At 43.7% G+C, this 14,169-nt stretch overlaps 1 protein-coding gene across 1 annotated transcript in view; it reads left to right on the forward strand.

Moving 5' to 3' along the window:
• LOC133082016 (steryl-sulfatase-like) overlaps nt 1-14,169 on the forward strand; it is a 131,054-nt gene that overhangs the window by 149 nt on the left and 116,736 nt on the right. The gene's annotated exons all lie outside the window — the stretch shown is intronic.

Consider the following 14,169-nt stretch of genomic DNA (forward strand, 5'->3'; position numbering starts at 1 on the left):
TTTGGCTCTGGAAATATCATGGCCTATTCACAAGACGCTCTCCTTGCCCTGACCGCGTGCATCGTCTGCGTCCTGTGGGTATTTGGTGCCCTTTATAACGGTGTTTCGGGATATTACCATATTGCAGGGGTGACATCAGTTTGGAGCTGCCCCAGCTCTCCTTTTCCTGCAGACACGACTTCTCAACAAAAGGTCACTTTGTTAAAGGGGAGGAGGAATGGGGACAAACATTTTTTCCTGGAGAAGAGCTGCCCTGGGCCCATGAGGGCGTGTACACTAGTCAGCAGTAATAATCAGCGTGTCTCAGAGAATTCAGGGGTGGAGTTTTCTAAATGTGTGTTGGCCTCATCGCCCAAGGCACAGCACAAGCTTTCTTCCTGCAGGCTGGTTCAGGTGAGTGTGTGTGTGTGTGTGTGTGTGTGTGTGTGATATTGATGGGGACAGGATGAAGGAAGCAGCTTTCACAGACCTTGCAGGTGACATTCCCTGCTATACACCCTCCTCTCAGACAGAGGCTGCATCTTGATGATACTCTGCCATTATGATGTCAGGGGGGCACTGCAGGGCATTCAGTGTCCCCCCCCCCCACAGCAGCAGGCTCGGAGGAATGGGCACGGAAATGCTGTCAGACAAGATATGGTTCACATTGGTACGCAAAGGCTCCCAGAGGTGGAACCGTGCAGAGTCAGGGAGACCCAGGCTTTGGATCCCAGCTCCCCACCTGCTGGTCTCGTTCTCAGGAAGCGGATTAACCTTCCTGCCCCCGGGTTTCCTCTGTACAATGGAGATGCACAGGACAGGCTCCCAGGGCAGTTATGAAAAGTAAAGGATGCCCTCTGTTTGGGAGAAGTAGGATAAGTACCTGGATGATCCTGCCAGCCAAGGTGATGGGGTGCAGACAGATGTAACCATCTTCACAATGCAGCTTGGGACTCTGGGGTTACCGACGACAGCCCTTCTCCCGCCGCAGGGCGGTTTTGCCCTCCAGGGGGAGGTTGGCAAATTCTGGAGGCATTTTGGGTCTCATAACTTTGGAGGAGCTTGGCTCCTGGCATCCAGGGGGTGGAAGCCAGGGATGCTGTTCAACCATCCCGCAATACACAGACAGCACACAACCGAGTGTTACCCTAGCCTCAAGTGTCACGGGTGCCACGTGGAGAAACCCTGACCCGTACAACAAGAGATTTAACTTCATCTTCTCTTTCTTCTTAGAATATTCAATGGTCTTTTACTTGGAGGGATTAGAGTTAGAATACATATTAAAGAGAGGAAAAAGACAATCACCTTTTAGGATTTTTTTTTTTTTTCCTGTTAAATTTAAACCCAGCAGCACAGGTTTCTCATCCCAGAGCAAACGTCCACGGCGGCTTCGAGCCGTGGCTTGTGTCCACTTTTAACGCTGAGCAGCTTAAGAGATTCATCTTCTATTGTGATTTCTGTAATTTGTTCTTCAAAAGGATCGTGTGTTCCTTTTCTCTTTCAGAAACAAACTTTTGGGGGTTTTAAAGAATATTTTCTAAAGTTCTTGTTAATGCAGGAGCTGGCTTTGATTTGTGACCCAGCTCTCAAAGCCTTAAGCACCTGCTAAGTAGAGTCTTATTTTTATTCCTCTGCAAGACAACTGTATATTGCAGGGAAATGCTTCGAGTAATATATTTTTGGGGTTGTTTTAGTCTAGAGGGAGATTGACATTCTTTGGACCCAGCTAGAAGAGCTCAGGAAAAAATGGACAGAGTCAGTAGCTAATTAAAAGGAGGCGGCTGAAAAAGAGTCATGATTCATTCATGATAAATTAATACAGCATGCATTATCCTTTTTTAACAGTCGATGCAAAGGGAGAGTCTTTCAGTGGGGACTAAAATATCTGTTCCTAAATGCCTGATAACAATATCCATTGTATCTTACCAGCATAAAGGCGCCCTCACAGGGTATTTTAATGTACTTCACCCTCTGGAGTTTGGGGTTCTTATATATAAAACTTTCCCTTTCCTGAAGTGGATGAAGACTTTAATGATAATCAAGGAAATACTTTGATCTTGTCTCTGGTATTTCTAATTCGTTCCCATCCAAAAAAAAACCAGAAGCGTTTAGGGATGTTAAAGGTTTCTTATGAACTAAAAAAAGAAAACAGGAGGAAATCTGCTTTTTATGAGATGCCATTTTCTTTGACGGGACCTGCCAGCAGTCTGTTCCTCACTCTACTCAAATATCTACTAGGATAGTCAGTCATTTTTTTTTAATCCTTTGATGATGATAAAAACGTTCCTCAAGTGGACTGCAAATCCTTAATTAAGAATATTTTATGGCAGCAAATTTACCCATGATAATAAGCACATCTGGGGGTCAAGATAATCCCAACCAAAGAAGTTACAGTGACTATTTTGTGTGTCTCAGAGAAAATGACGGAGAGAAGGTTCGTTAAGAAGTAAATTGGGACATAAAATAGAGCAATCTGTGGGCTGTACTCTTAACCAAGAGACCCCCAAGAGTGGGGCACCTTGCTGTCACGTACCTCCTCATAGGAGGTAACAAGAAGGGCACCAAAAAGCCAGTATAATATCCCTGCCAAAAAGGTTCAACCTGAATCTGTACACGAGGAAATAGACAAATCCAGAATGTACTACATTGTCTAAGACACTTGAACCTGGATTCTTCCCCCAAAAGTCAGTGTCATGCAAAACCAAGAAAGGTCGGGGTTGAGGGAATGGTTCCAGATTTCAAAAGACCAAGAAACATAAGGGTATCTGGATCTCGAATGGATCCTGGATTGGAAAAAAGACCCAGGTGGTACAATTATTTGGGGAATGTGTAGGAGGTTTGTTGATGGAATCAGTGTTACTCTTCATAGTTTCCATGGTAGCGAGGTAGGGGGAAAACTATCCTTACTCTAGGAGACCCAGGCCAAACTACTTAGGGGGTGAAGTGCCATCCTGTATGCAGCTCCCTCTGAAATGTCATGATACACAAATACGAGTACATGCCTTACTCTTTTAAAATCTTCTGATGTAGAAAAAATGTATGATGTATGCCTAGGCACCTCTGTGTTTATACACACATGTGTACACATAGAGACAGAAAGCAAGCAAGCAAGTGTGGCAACATGTCAACAGTTAGCTGTCCCAGGTGAAGGAGTATACCTGGGTTTGTTTTTATTCTTTCGACTATTTTGTAAGGTTGAGTAGTTTCCAAAAAACGTTTTTTGGGAGAAATACGTATGAAGTTTTATTTTGCTTCTCCTGTTTGAAGAGGTGGCTTAGTTCCATTGATTTTTGTCTTTAAAATTTTGTACAGGGCCAGTCATTAGAGGTAAATGTTGTGTAGCCCTGCCTCCAGGGAGCCTCTGCTGACCACGGGGCCCTCCATATTCTGGTTCCCTTTTGGTGGATCACCCTACGATGTGGTTGTAGGTTGTGCGCGGCACAGCGTCATCCCCGTGGCTCTAAAGATGATGAATCCATCTCTTTGTACGCGCTAGTTACACAGTAACTGTGGAGGCTGTCATCTTGCCTTTCCATGTAGCTTCTTTACATACCGCTGAGCACACGGTAGGTTCTTGCCAAGAGGTGCATTCAGAGTGTGTCCGTGACAGTTCCCATGCCCCCTTCCAAACCTTCCCAGCTCCTGCTGTCTCTGACCTGAGGACAGGCTTCACGTGACAGTGGGCTCCGCCCTGAATGCAGGTGAGGGAGCCGTGTCGGGATTTATGGGGAGAGGGTTCTGGTACCTTGCCTTCTGTGTTTGTCTCTGTGTGATTTCCCGCAGCACGGTTAACTCAGGCGCTGTGGGTCTGCGGATCTTCGCGTGAGTGCCAGACTCACAAAGCCCATTGGCGTCCTCCCTGGAAAGCGCCGCCTGCCTTCAGAATCGAGAGCAATGCTTTTGTTCAGCGTTTTGAAAGAGGCCATGTGAAAAAAGAGACGAATATCACTTCTTTGTGGCATCTAAAGAAATGATACAGACAGACTTATTTACAAAACAGAAATGGACTCGCAGGCATAGAAGACAAACGTATGGTTACCAGAGGGGAAGGGGTTGGGGGAGGGATAAATTAGGAGGTTGCGATGAACAGATACACGCTACTACATATAAAATAGGTAAACAACAAGGACCTGCTGTAGAGCACAGGGAACTATATTCAATATCTTGCACTAACCTGTAATGGAAAAGAATCTGAAAAAGAATATATATAATGTATCACTGAATCACTTTGCTGTACGCTCAGCATTGTAAATCAACTATACCTCAATATAAAAAAAAAAAGAAAGATAGCGTGTGAAAAGACTTAAGGAACAAGGCATTCCATTTATAAGAAGACATTACAGACACAATCCAGCCAAATGCTTAGTTTGCCACCTTGACGTCCATTCCAGGGAAGACATTTAGAACGTTCAACCCGATATTCAGTGCTTGGCAAACCATTCCTGTTGGAAGCCTGAGGGCTCCGCTGGCTGCTCCTGAGAACCTCCTTGGGCCCCGGGGTGTGGGGAGTGGTCTCAGTTTGTTCCACCCACTTGTAACAGACCCACGCTGATAGTCATCTCTAGTGGACCTTCTTATGGACAGAGGATTTGTAAGTAAAAACAGTGGCCCCTGATTTCCCCACCTGTCCTGTCTTCTAAGCGAGGACAGCAGTGAGGCTGGAGCCTGTTCAGTTATTTACATAAAGATGAGCGAGGTCTGTCCATGGCCTCCCCTGTGTTGTACCCACGATTTCTTTAGCGGCACTGCTGTGGAGCCACAGGGATTCACAACAACAAAAAACCTCATGGATTGTCTGGGAAGAGATTGCATTGATACGCGAAGCTCTCGAATGTAAAAAGCCCCAAAGACCCCTTGCATCGGCTTCTTTGCTGTCTCTTGTTTCTCCAGCTGGATGTGGCACACCTTGGGCTAAGCCGTCTTCATCTCCCATGTGTGCAACACACTGGCCTCCGGTGATCGGTCTGCATCCATCAAGGCCTTTCCCACCACCGGGAGCCAGAGGCACCTTCTCAACACCCAGGCCTGATCCTGCCTCTGGCCCTACTAGAGCTCTCCAACAGCTTTCCATCGTAAGGAAGGTGGAATTCCAGAACCACGGCTGGAAAGGCCTCTGTTATAGGGCTCCTAGCACCCTCCGTGTCCCTCAGGCCCTTCTTGCACCTGCCTCACCCTTGCTTTGTTTTCTTCCTCCTCTGGGCCTCCACACAAGCCAACCTCTCCTTGCACTGGACCTCCAGCTAGTGAGGCCCACACCGTGCTCCACACGCTCTGGTCCCATTGACAGTTTCATACCATTGTGGATGTATATTCTCTGTCCAGTATTGACCTGAATCCTGTCTGTTTTTGCAGATGCTTTGTAAGCTCTATGAGTACAGGAAACATACGACTCTCCCTACGGTAGTCCAGCAATGCAGGGTGCCTTGTAGATGTTTAGTAAATAATTGTTGAATACATGAATGAAAAAAATGGTTCCTCTGCTATATTAATACTGATATTAAATGATATTCTTTGGATTTCAGTCAACCAAGAAAGTTACATGCAAAAAAAAAAGCCTTTCTGGTGTGATTTGGCTTCTAACTTACACAATGTAAAAAATGATCTTTATCTCTTCTGTGGGATTTCTCAGTCTTCCTCTTGGCCAAAAGTGATGAAACCTCATACCTGTTAAAGATTGTCTCCCACTCCCCGACCTGGGATTCCGGAGAGGAGCAAAAGTATCTGATTCCTGGCATAAGCAAGTACGTTTTTCTGTATAGACTGAAACAAAATTTTAAACTAAGGTACAGGAATTTCCTGCCATATTCCACTGCATGTATTTTACTCATCTTACTGACAATCATTGAAGTGTAGCAGTTCCAATATTTATACTGCATGTCAGGTGCCCTGTTTATTTTGATTTTTTTTTCTATATGAAGCTCATGTTAAACTTCCCATTTTAGGGGTGAGTTGTATGGAAAGATAGTCTACTGTATTGTTTCAAGTATAAAGTACGATCTTATTTGAAGTCAATCAGGAAATAATCTATACAACAGCTTATAATTCTTTGTGTTTCTGTATAAAGTGTTGGAAGGCAGTCATAAAATGTCTGTAGTTAGATTTTTATAATTTTAGGAGTACAATCTTTGAATTTTAAAATTATAATCAATTGCTGATGAGTGGTTGGTATACTACTGCTTTAACCTACACCATTGTACTTATTTGTATCTCTGTACTGCCTTAAGTATATCTCTATATTGCTTTAAACTATACTACTTTATTTCTCTCTTTGTATTAAAATCAACTCTGGATTTGAAGACCTAATGGAAATTTACCAATTTATGTTTTCCTAATCCCCTGCTTTCATGACTTGAAATCTAGGTTCTTTCCTTGAATTTGAAAGTTTTGTTAACTGTACATTAGTCTCTAGTTGTTTGGTTTTTTGCAGTTTGTTTCCATAGCCTGAGGGGGTTTGCTGAGTTGCTTTGAATTGTGTAACATTTCATACCAGATGAATGCGGAGCTAGTTGTTTCTAGTTATGTTTCAAGTTTATTTATTGCTACAGTCTAATATTCAGGGTGGGGTTGATCAAATGCAAAGCTAATGTACATTTACAGTAATGAGTAGATGTCATTTCCTTACTTAGTTACTTGCGGGTTTTGTTTTTTAAAATAAGCATCAGCCAAAAAACATCGACTCCAGAATAAATTTATCTTTCAAGGACAATTCTATTTGTTAGAAATAGGAAATTGCCTAATAACGTCCTCACTTTTGGAGACAATATCGTACAAATCCAGAAGATAAGTTTGTTAAGCACATTTAATAATAATGAACATCATACTGATAACTAAAAGTAATTTTGGTTTCCTATTCAGAAACCACACATTTGAAGTGTTAGAGAACTTTGTAACGTTCCATGATTTAAAAAAAACTACTGGTCTTTAGTTTATTTCAGATATTATCGTAAGTCATCTTCATTAGGAATGTGAAGAATTGGTTTAGTCCCCATTCTCTAGTTTCCTTCTCAATAATTTGAAAATATCATTTAAGTACTATTTTTTTTTCTGTAACTCTTTCATAATATTGGAAAGCATTCAGTAGCTCAGATGTAATTCCCTTCAGAAAATTTTGTAGCGGGCTTGTAGGAAACTTTGAAATTCTACACAGTAACCTTAGACTCTGAAATCTTGAATCACCTTACAATGTCTGTGACATAAACAAAGAAGGCTGCAGCTTTCCCAACCTTATTAGTGTCATTACTCTCGTGACAGTTTTATTTCGGGAGGCAGAAGGAGTGGGATGGGACCAGGCTGCATCCTAAAAGCAATGAAGTGAGTTTCCAGCTTCCTCTGTGGTCTTTGGGCATTTGTTGGGTCAAGTGGGAAAGGATGGGCGAGGGACAGAGGGAGGAGACATGATGCATTTGGGGTGTTTCTTTATTTAGTGATGAGAATGAGCCTCCTACAACAAAGTGGATGCCTAGTGCCGTGGTTCACACCTTCCCCCAGCTCTGAGTCTGGGAGTGGGAGCTTCCCTGGGTTCACACCCCCCACGAACTCAAGTCCCAGTAATCGTGCTGCCCATCACACACACTCGCCCACAGCACAGCCCCTCTTGGACTCTCATTTTCCAACCATTTTGCCCCTTTTCCCCTCATCCCCCCCTAAGCCGCCCCACCGTGGAAGCTGTCATTTGACATGTAGTTTGCTTTGCCACCTACAGTTTGAATGAAGCCATACATAAAAACCATATAGTGGTCTCAGACACACACACACAGACCTGTGTTTATACATAGTCGTTTCTGCTTCGGCACCCTTGTGGATTCCGTGTTGAGAATGTTCTCCAGGGGGCATGTTTGTGGTGAAATGATGCGTCAACAGCGAAGATACTCCTTTAAGAATGTTCTCAACATGAAAACCCAAACCCGCTTTGTGTTTTTTCTTAGCCTCTCTCTTTCTCTCTCTCTCACGCACCCCCAGACTTTTTTCTTTTTCTTTTCTTTCTTTTTTTTGCAGAGTTAGAGTTAAATGTGTCACTGTGATCACTACAAAGAAAAGCCATCAGGTTCTTTCCCTGTAGGAACAATTTCACTTGACATCCTGTCTCCTTTCTGGCTGTGCTCTGGGAAGGATGGATGTCCTCTTATCATATCCATACTCCTCTTCCCACTGCATGCTTCTCAATAATGATCTACCCATGAGTGGCTGGTTCTTTGTGTGTATCTGGGGGATCCCCCCGAGTGGCTGGCTCTTTGTGGTTTGTGTGTATCTGGGGGATCCCCCCGAGTGGCTGGCTCTTTGTGGTTTGTGTGTATCTGGGGGATCCCCCCGAGTGGCTGGCTCTTTGTGGTTTGTGTGTATCTGGGGGGGATCCCCCTGAGTGGCTGGCTCTTTGTGGCTTGTGTGTATTGGGGGGATCCCATGACTAGTATTTTATTGTTTGTGTGTATTTTGGGGGGCGGTCCCGCACTGCTTTGGGGCACCGCCCTGGAGGTTTGGTGCATTTGTCTTGGAACACTGATTTAGATGCTTTCCGTCCCATTGTGGGTTTCATGGACATTGATCCGCCGATGCTATAATGTAAGAACAGACAAGACCTTTGAGATGGGGAATCCGAGCCCTCCTCAGGCTGTGGGCTGGCCGTGTCCCTGGCCAGGACGGACCCCTGAAGTCATGCCCACCGCCATCATGGTGTTTATTTGCTCCTTGCAAATCCACAGGGCTCTCAATTTGAAATAATCACTCTACCTTTTATGTCTCTATTTTCATCAGATACCGTGGGGGTCATTTTCCTTTTTCCAGCTAAACCTACCGAAAAAGAGGCTGGGATAAAGAAATCGAGCTTTACCATGGATGAGGGTTCTGAAGGTGCGGCAAACCCAAGGCTTTAGACCTAGGGTATGTTTGCTGTTGTGTCTTCAAATTCTGCACTATAATAATCAGAGCTTTCTATCATGAGGGGAAAACTGTAGTGATTAGAAATCTGTGTTAATTCGATTCTCTGTAACAAGTATTTATTACCCATTTATTATGTGCTTGTGCTAAAGGAATAAGAACTTAAAAAGGGAATCTTTTTTTTTTTTTTTTTTTTTGATTCTATGACAAGGGCCAGACGCACAGTATTTGACAGAACATAATTCTTTAACAAATTGAAGTTTTCTCAATTAGGGTCTTTCAGGCCAACTGGGAGCCCAGGGTCATTTTCTTTTTTATGCCCATTTGTACAGATTACCATATTTGAGGAGTTTGGGGCATTTACTACGACAATGTCTCCAGCGTCAGAAAGACAGTATGATTAAATTGTACTTTGCAGGCTCTTTTTCTTTCCTGATTACAAAAATGAGTAGACCATTTGATACATATATACCAGAAGGTGTAAAGCATCGTGTAAATACTGGTAGCCCTGCTCCCCCAGAACTAATGACAAAGTTCTGGCATCTTTCTTTTCAGTTTTGTGTATGCATGTCTATACACACAGACACAGAAAACATACATATCCATACATAAATATGAACTTGTTTTATTTGCGATCTTGCTGCCTTTGGTTCCTGTCAGATTTTGCCTTTTCCACCCTAAAATTATACCCTGAAGTTTTTCTTCATGACAAAATAATAGTCTGCGAAAATCAAGAATTTTAAGGGCTGCATAATATGCTATTATGTCATTTATTGAACCTTTCCCCAACTCTCCTGGCTTCACAAATTTCTAAGGTTGGTAGGAATATATTGACAAAGGACACGTGTGTTGTGTGGGTCTCTTGATATTTTCACAGAAGACGGAATTCCTAGAAACGCAAACACCAATTCAGAGAGTGTAAAACTGTTGAGATTATATTCATCCTCACATATGCTCCCAAGCGTCCAGGGAGCATATGTGCAATAACGTAACCCACGAGCAGGAGTCCCCGTTTTCCAAGATTCAGCCTCATCCTGTCGTTGTGTTTGCCACATTGATAGATTACAAACAGCATTTTCCCTCTGTTTTCCTTTTAATTCTTGATCCCTAAGGAGGCTGGACATTTTTCACGTGGATATGAATTTATCATGGTTTCCTCGTTCATTGCTTGACGTTTTTTAATTAGGATGTTGACGGCGCCTTCCTCCTTGCCATCCCTCTCCTTCTTAGCCAGTTGCTTATGATACCCTTCTCCGTTCTCAGATCATGGTTCATAATCACATATTTCCTTTGAACTACGTTGTGGCCCCCGCCTGGTTTTCCACTCTGGATTCTTCTCCAGCGCAGAGTCTTTGTTGCATGTTGCTGCAGGTAACGCTGCTGGGCTTGGACATGTCTGGTGGCCAGATTGCACAGATAAACGGAGAAGAAATACCAGATTTTGGACCATTTTTCCCATAACATAGAGTCTTGGGAACTCTATGGTCCTCCGGGTGAGCACAGTAACGAGGGGTGGGTGTCAGGATTTCAGAGGTAGCTTTGTAGCTTTCATCCAGGTGCATTACGTTGCAAGTCGAGCGTGATTTTGACTGCTCAGCTACCACTATCCTCTTTTGACGGTGAGAAAGAGGAGGACCAGGGATTGAATTGTTGCAGGTATTGGTAACCGTGCTTCGCTGTTCCCCCAAGCTCAACATGATGTCTGCCTCCCGTTCGTTGTTCTTCTATGGGGATCTTGTTCATGAGAGAGCAACAACCAGAAATGTGGTCATCTGGGCATGAAGGCTCTCTCCCCATCTCCCCACCCTGGGTCGCAGGTTCCGTGGAAGCAGAGACCGTCCGCCTGAACTGCAAATACTTGGCCCGCGATGGGCTCTATTCCTGGGCCAGTGCAGCTCTGGCCCCCCTGGTTTGTCTGGTTTAAAACTCTAGTTCGGAAATGATTTTCCCTCTGGATTTTGCAGCCATTGCTTTGCTGTGGCTATTCAAAGACCAAAGCCATTCTGGGTCTTATTTTTTTTTTTTTAGATGAAACCCATTTATCCTCCCACAGCCACCCACCACGTGCTTTGGGATGTTTTGTTTGTCCTCAGTGTCCGAAGATTCCATGAAACGGTCTGTTTTCACTTACCATTTGGACATCTGTTCAATGTGGAGATCCATGTCCTTTGCTTCTGAATCGATGTCTCATTTGCATCCTGGGTAATTTATTCCCCACATGCTTTGTCTTTCTCCCCTCCTCTGGAATATCCACTGGCTGAATACTGGACCCCTGCTTGTTGATATCCCCATTTTCATATCTTTTCTCCCCTGTGGTCAATCACTTGGCCTCTTTGCTCCATCTTCCTTTGACCTGTCCTCAACCCCATCTTCCCAGCATTCTGCTGAATTGTCTAACATACGATGCATTTCCAAAAGTTCTCATTTGTTTTCTAGATGCACTTTTTGCAAAGCATCCTTGGTTGATTGGTTAGTTGGTCGATGGTTGGCTTTTTTTTTTTTTTTTTTGGTCCTTTTGTCCTAGTCCTTTCTGTTAGAGATTCCTTTCAAACGTATCCTGGTTCTTAGCTTCTGTTCATAGTCAAAAGGGAGGCTGTGCCACACTGAGCCAGTTCCGCTGCTTACTTGTAGGTACAGCTTGTTGGCTGGCTGGCCGTCGAATCCGTGCCCTCCAGGTGTCAATATCTGTGGTCTGAGGCCATCCACGTCCCACAGAGAGGAATCCTGTCTTGCAGAGAATTGGGACGCACACGTGAGGAGGCCCATGGCTCTGTGGGGGGGCAGAGTGGCTCACCCCATCTCGCATCCCGTCTTCCTTGACACACGCTCAGGTTGCCGCCTCTTTTGGATGCTTCTTCCAACATGGAGTTGCCACTGTCCAAAAACCTGTGGAATTTCCTCATTCTGCTCTTGTCTGCTCTCTGTCTGTCTTTGTCCAAGTGGGTTAATAGATTGTAAAGATTTCCTCATTGGAAGTGTAAGTGGTGTTCAGAGATCATTGATGTATCGTATGAGATGCATCCGCCATTTTGCCCTTGCAGCCCTCGTTGGCTCTCAACCTCTCTGTAGAACACAATATTCTTAGCCCTCCCGTTTGATGAGAAAATTGACACTGAGGATTTCGGAAATTTCCCCAGAATCGCACAGGTCATGTGTTATAGCTGAGGCTGGACCCAGTGTAGTCCTGCTCCTAACTTCATGGTTGCTAGTTTAGGCTGTGACACCCATTAGAGATATGGGGCATTGCTGATGGTCCATCATTTTTGACCTATAAGAACGGCTATTTCAAATGTTTCATCCTAACTCTGTGATAACAAGATCTTATCCCATTTCTCAATCACTAAAGCTTTTCTTTTCCATTGCAAACAAACATTGAACTCTAGGATCCAAAAAGCATTAAATAAAAGGCAGGGGTGTCCCTCCGTTGAACAAAATATAAATTCTAAGTCGAAGAGCTAACCACAGTTAGGCTGAAGCACGTTGTTGTGAATTTACTTGTTATTTGAGCTATCGTGCACATGCAGTGGTTATCAGAGGAGATAATTCACTTGTGTGCGTTGGGCAGGCAAATTGATCTTCTCCTGTAATCCATTTTCATGTAAAGGAAACACATTTTTAAGAGCTGCTGATTGATTTTTCTGCATTCCTCGGGAGTTGCATTTTTATTCGGAAAAATAAGCACGCTGCTCTCAAATCACTTCTGCATGCATATATGACTTCTGTTGGCAGGGTCCCCAAGTATTTCCATGACATGAGCAAACTCTAAGGATTCAGGCAGAACGGGGAAGTGGAGGTTCAGAGAATATTGCTTATGTTCTGACAATTCGGTCAGGAGAATCTGTCTTATGAGCACTTTCAGGCAGGGGAAGGACTGAATTTACAGTTTTCCCTATTGGTTGAATTCATAAATGTTCATTTTAAACACTGTCATGTTTCTAAATGATGTCAGAAAAAAAGGTCTTGTAGGTAATGATGAAATAACCAAACGCCAATATTAAAGGTTTACCACAGCATGCAGGAATATTGGTAGATGGAGGAAAATTTAGAGTTCAGAGTATTTTAATGTTCTATTCCAAATTGGAGCTTGGATAGAAAAAGCGTCTTTATGTACAAAGAAACTTGCATGTACGCTTTCTGGTAGTTTTGTCAACTCATTCCTAATTATAAACTGGTCAGGAATCTAGCACAGAACTGAAGAATTACTCTCTAACTTAACAGAAAGAATCATTTACGTGATAACTTACGGCTCGTCCAAGGTTACACCTATCTGTTAAGGGTCATGACCTGTCCACAAATCAATGTGTGCAAATATTTTCTCAGTTCCCCTCTGTCCTAGGAGTTGAGTTGGTTGTGGAGGGCATGAGACGAATGGTCTCCTGGCCTCCTGCAGTTCTAGAACAGCAGGAAAACCAGCCATTAAACTGGATGCTAACTTTTTTCTTTCTTTTCTCATTTCCTCCCCGAAGTCCCCCTTCCCTAGGTTTTTCCCTTCCTTTCTATATTCACTTTCTGTGACTGCTGTAATAATTGCCACAAACTTTGTAATAAATCACCACAACATAAATTTATTATCTTAGGGTTCTGGAAGTGAGAAGTCCAAAGTGGGTTTCACTGGGCTAAAACCAAGATGGTGGCAGGGCCAGTTCCTTCTGGAGACTGTAGGACAGAATGGTTTCCTTGCCGTTTGCACCTTCTAGAGGTGCCTGCGTTCCTTAACCTCCTGGCTGCTTTCCTCTGTCTTCAAAGCCAGCGGAACTAGCATCTTCCAGTCTCTCCCCGTCTTCACGTTGGGCTCACATTGGGCCCACATTGGGCCCACCTGGCTAATCCAGGACCATCTTCCCATGTCAGGGGCCTTAACTTAATCACACCTGCAAAGTCCCTTTTGCCACTTAAGTTTTGCCACTTAAGGTAAGATAGTCACAAGTTCTGAGGATTAGGACGTGGACATCTTTGGGGGGTCGGGACTCAGCCCACCACGATGTCTGTTGTTCTATCTGCTCTGAGGTTGCTCCGTCCAGACAGTGTATCCTGGGCCTTTATGAGATGCCGTGGGCTGTGCCGAGCCTCATCCCATGTAGCGTACAGATGCAGCTCAATACCTATTTGTAGGTGGTATGAAAAAAAGAAAAGAATTTGATATAGTGATGAATACCACAGATTTTTTTCCATATGTGGGATATGGAAATACATTTGTAAACCAAATCTCCTAGCCTGAGATCTCTCTAGCTTTGGATAGGAAAGCATTTGGTTTAAGATTTATACCCACTGTACTCATTTTCTGTTGTTTCACAACAAACAGTGGCTTTAAGGAAC

The sequence above is a fragment of the Eubalaena glacialis genome, chromosome X (genome assembly GCF_028564815.1).
Source record: "Eubalaena glacialis isolate mEubGla1 chromosome X, mEubGla1.1.hap2.+ XY, whole genome shotgun sequence".
Lineage (NCBI taxonomy): Eukaryota > Metazoa > Chordata > Mammalia > Artiodactyla > Balaenidae > Eubalaena > Eubalaena glacialis.